The 5,225-nt window shown below is 43.3% G+C and overlaps 1 protein-coding gene across 1 annotated transcript in view; it reads left to right on the forward strand.

The window, feature by feature from the left end:
- Window positions 1-5,225, forward strand: part of AGBL4 (ATP/GTP binding protein like 4) — a 1,816,099-nt gene that overhangs the window by 321,846 nt on the left and 1,489,028 nt on the right. The window lies entirely within an intron of this gene.

Genomic DNA, 5,225 nt, shown 5'->3' on the forward strand with positions numbered 1-5,225 from the left:
CTACAGGACCTGAACCTGTTCAGCCTCCACAAGAGAAGGCTGAGAGGGGATCTGGTGGTCATCTATAAACTGGCTAAGGGAGACCAGCAGGCAATGGGAAAGTCCCTGTTCCCTCAAGCACTACTGGGAGTAACAAAGAATAACGGTCACAAGCTGGCAGAGGGTAGATTTAGGCTGGACATCAGGAGGCGCTACTTCACTGTCAGGGCGGCTAGGAGCTGGAACCAACTTGCTAGGGAAGTGGTTCTCGCTCCTACCCTGGGGGTCTTCAGAAGAGGGCTAGATAGACACCTTGCCGGGGTTGTTTGCCGGCAGTACTCTTTCCTGTCCGGGCAGGGGGTCGGACCTGATGATCTGCTCAGGTCCCTTCCAACCCTACTAACTATGAAACTATGATTTCACCTGGCACTCACAGACCAATGAAAAAATATTTCCATTGTTAATAATTGAAATTTATAGAAATGAGATGTAAGAATTGCTCCCGTTACAGTGTCCAGGCGGGCTCCTCCTGAGCAGTGGCTGGAAGCTGTGGGGGAGGGCTGGGCAATATGTGTGTGTGTGTGTGTGTGTGTGTGTGCGCGCGCGTGCGTGTGCATGTGTCTGTTTCCACCCCCTGCCTCCCCAGCTTGGTGCCTGCAGGGTGCTAGTGCGCTGGGTTCTCCCTGCAAACTGAGGCAGGAGCCAGTGGGCAGAGTGAGCTGCTGGCTGCAGGGGGTAGATGCCGCTGCGGCAGCCTGAGGTTTCCTTGCTGGGGAGCAGGGAGGGCTGGAGGGCAGTGACTGCCAAAGGACAAAGGAAGCAGGTGCCGAGCTCAGCAGCACTGTACATGGGGGCTAGGTGGTGAGTTGACAGCCCAACAGCACAGCAACTTCCCCTGCACCTGCTACTTGATTGGCTGGAGGAGGAAGCAGATGTGTATGTGGGTGCGTGCGCGTCTCCATGCATGCACGTATGTGTGTGTGTACATGCATGTGCACACTTCCACATCCCTAATTTCATGCAGTCCTGAAAATTGAAATTGATAAAAATATAACTAAATGCGTAAAAATAAACATTAAATTCTGTGACACCAAAGTATCGTCTAATTCAGTGGTTTTCAATAAAGTCATGTAACATTTTCATAGCACTTCCTCTGCTGTGGAAACTCTATCCCTGGCTCTGCAGGCTGTGTGAGCTAACAGAGCCAAGTGACTTGGCCCGACAATAGTGGCACACTACCTCCTGGCCTGCTCTGCCATTACCCCCAGATTTTGTGGCAGTGGTTCCCAATCTTTTTAGATCGTGGATCAGCAAACCATGGACTGAAAGTGTTTGCGGACTGGAAAACTGTGGACTGACATACTGCAGACCAGAAGTGACCGGAATACTGTGGACTGACAGCCTACCCTTTTGTATACTGAGTAGGGTTGGGAAAAAAAAGGGTCCACAGTACACCAATCACTTCTGGACTTCTGGTCTAGCAGCCAACCCTCCTATGGACCAGCAGCTAACCCTTGGTGGCCATACCAGGCCATGACCTGGAGGTGGGGACTTCTGCTTTGTGGTACCCCTGATGACATATCATGGAACCAGAACACAGTTTGAAAGTCACTGGTCCAGTTTATCCACAGCCTTAGTCTTACAGCCACTGCCAGAAATTATCCCTCACCCTTTTTCATTCTACAATGAATTCAGGAGTTGCTCTGTCCTTACTGAACAGTGAACAGATTCAGGTGTCACAGATGAGTTCTGGGGTAAAGACTTTTTAAAGGCATGATACAAGAGCCATTTCTGTAAGTAGGAGACCAATCCTCTCTAGATAAAATAAAAGCATACTCTGAGTAAGATGGAAAGAAAAAAAAGACTTCTATAAAATTCTGATCTAACAAGCATCTCACCTCAGCAGGTCTTTAATTTCTGTTCAAATGGTAAACAGTTTTGCCCTCTGGACAGGATGGTATTTAGGCACATGCCAAATTCTGAGCATATCAATTGCTCTTATGAAGTCAGGATTACATAAATGAATGAATACCTGCCACTGAGACTGAGAGCCCATTTCCACGGTATTAGACAGTGCTAGAGAGTCCCTCTTTGAAAACCTGCCCCATGGTCTGTGCAGCTGAATGTGCCCTGTGTTACAGTAGCACCGAGTGCATCCAATGCCACCCTACAATAAAAATCCATGACCTCAATACACTGCATAGATTTAATATATCCCTATTTCTTAACCTTAGTTTTAAATATTGAGGTGTGTATGGGGGGAGGTTCAAACTATGGGTAAATGCAAGAAAAAACCCCCATGTTTATTGGACTCAAATAATGTGGGAATGATTGGTGAAATATGGTAGAAATAGTGTTTTAGAAATAGTAGTAATAATAACGTAGTGCAGTCATAGTAGTAATAATTATAGTAATAATAATAATAATCAGAATTTTTTTTGAATGGTGGTATTTTTTTAACCATTTTAAAGAAGTTCTTGATAACTTAGATGCAGTATGGTATGTCATTTTACTCTGATCGTGTCAATTACTTTGTGCCTTTCCAGGGACAAATACTTGAATTGCGTTTGTATATTTCTTCATTGTCTGTCACCTCTAGCCTTGACAATTTATCTTTACTTTGGGTAGCAGTGACAGATTCTCCAGTTAGGTGACTGCAGGATTTCACTTTAATACATTGCAGTGATCTCAGCCTTTTTATTTTTCCAGATTAAATGACATCAAATAGGAGACGAGAGAGTGATGTGTAAGAACAGTTAATTTATGCTTAGTCATACAGTGTGCTGCAATATACACAAATTCTGGGAGTCCTATTCTGCCATAATTTGAGTTTCATAACTCAGATTTACTTAATTTAAAAGGGAAGGCAAAAAAAAAATTCTTATGTTTAAAACTTGCAAAACACTGAATTTTCATATGCCGATTATTCATATCAAGTGCAATGATTAATATGCTTAGAAGTGTGTTTAAATCCCCACCTTACATCCAACACTCATTTCCTCTAAAATCTTAGATCCAGACTTATGGTTACACTTTTGTGTTTGAGCAGAGCCAAAATTAGATGGTGTCTGTTTGCTGGGTCCAATTTCTTTGTGGCAAAAAGGTATTGAGGTTTCTAATTCCTGTTTAGGTACCTAGACACCTTGTTTGAATTAAGTCCTGTACCCATTAAATACACATCCACCTGTAAAAATGTGTTCATTGCTTCACACTTGTTTTTGTCCAAGATGATTATTATTTCATACATTCATACTAATTATTAAGCAGCGCTGTCTCAAAAATGGACAGCAGTGAATAAATAGGTAGCTTTCTTGATCTTATCCCAAAGAAAGCCATAGCCATCCGCTTCAGATTCCTTGAGGAGCCTTACCTTTTGGTGTGATCTGGCCATCTGTTAATCTAAAATATCTTTAGGAGCATCTAGCTGATTGACATACCCACATTATCAACTTATGGTTGATTGGCAAGGCAAGCTCATATCTCCACTAACTCTTATGTAATATGCATGGAACGTTTTAAGAAGTGGGTTTTTTTTGACAGCAGCAGTAACCTGGACATTGGTACTGACTGTCTTGTATTCCATCTCTCACTCAGGCCTGATATACTATCTAAGTATCATGCTACTTAGGAGTCTTCAGAATGACAGCATGGGATGTATGAGACTACATTCTGGAACAAGTGAGAAGAAACACACTGTCATTTCTTGCATCCAATGTTCCCTGGCATATAATATTTGTTTTTCAAAGGCAGAATGAAGAAAAATAGATTTTGACAGTTATGGCTGCATAGAGCAGGAACAAAGCCTAATCTTCTGCTGATTCACCTTCTATTTCTTGCTTAACTGAAGCTGAAACTCTAGCTGTTGCTATAAACTAGTCTGCATGGGAGGATCTATGATTGTGGAAAGAGGAGAAGAAAGACCAGGGGCAGGTAGCAGACAGCAAAATTGCCCTAAGAAAGGTTAGCTTGATTGGTGGAACATTAAGACTATTAAAAAGGAGAGACAATCATTGACACCTACGGAGTGAAGAACAACGAGCCATTAAGTCAATTGACTCCTTCAGCTGCCTGAATAGTAATGCAATAGTGGCTGCATTGTGGAGCAGGAATCGAAGCAGGGAGCTTCTATCCGAGGCAAAAAATGACCTTCCTTTCTTAATACATGCACCTCAATTTTGGAGAGCTGATTTTTAGGGAAAAGGTGTGTATTGCAAAAAAATATGGCAGCAGGAGAGAAAATACGGCAAATGGTCTAGCCCATGTGCAATTAACTCTACCTTTGATCTTAGTTCTTGGACACAAAAGACTGTATTTTCAGGGAAGCCATTCATTTTAATAGCATCTTGCAGCAGGACTGGTTGAGAAAGACTGATGTCTAATGACTTGCCCATGGTCCCAAAGTGCGGCAGTATCTTCAGTAATTTTAATGCTCAGAAACAGTTGGCTTCCAACCTTTCCTCCAGCCACTAGAGCAGGATGATGTGTGGAGGTTCTGACACACATATTTGGGGAGGTCTGACATTCAGATGTATTAATAAAACATAGCTGGGAATAGTCCAATTTGAAAAGAATAATGTAAAATCCATGAAAGCAGTAAGGGAGGATACTAGCACTATAATGCTGTGATGATTTAATTAATGTTAGGCTAACCTTAGGACGTGGGAAGTGTCAGTTTCTATTGGCTACGTTCAGGCTGAGCCTGGTTTTTAGCCCACAGATATGTGCAGTTAGTGGGTGGGCAGCACACCAAGACTGTTCTGCCGGAGGATCACATTGTAGTGCTTCAGCGCTCCCTTTTGTCCCCAACACCCTGTGGCTCAGTAGAATTTTTATTTTCTCCCTTTTCTAAAACCACCCTCCCTAATTCTCATTAGTTGCCCAAGGCTAACACAGAGGCTGACAAGCAGGCAGGCAAGCATTCTCAGAGTACCAAATAGAAGTTGCTTTTTTAAAAATTATTTTAATTAGAGCATCTAATCATTGGATGCAGGGGTGGCAGTGGATATAGTTTTCCTGGACTTCAGGAAGGCTTTTGACACTGTCTCTCACCCCATTCTCATTAGGAAGCTGGGGGACTGTGGCGTAGACACCCATACAGTCCAATGGGTCGCCAACTGGTTAGAGAGTCGCACCCAGAGGGTGGTAGTGGATGGGTCCTTCTCGACCTGGAAGGACGTGGGAAGTGGGGTCCCCCAGGGCTCGGTCCTTGGGCCTGCACTGTTCAATATCTTCATCAGTGATTTGGA

Source organism: Gavialis gangeticus, unplaced genomic scaffold (assembly GCF_001723915.1).
Source record: "Gavialis gangeticus isolate Ggan-Ray unplaced genomic scaffold, GavGan_comp1, whole genome shotgun sequence".
Taxonomy (NCBI): domain Eukaryota; kingdom Metazoa; phylum Chordata; order Crocodylia; family Gavialidae; genus Gavialis; species Gavialis gangeticus.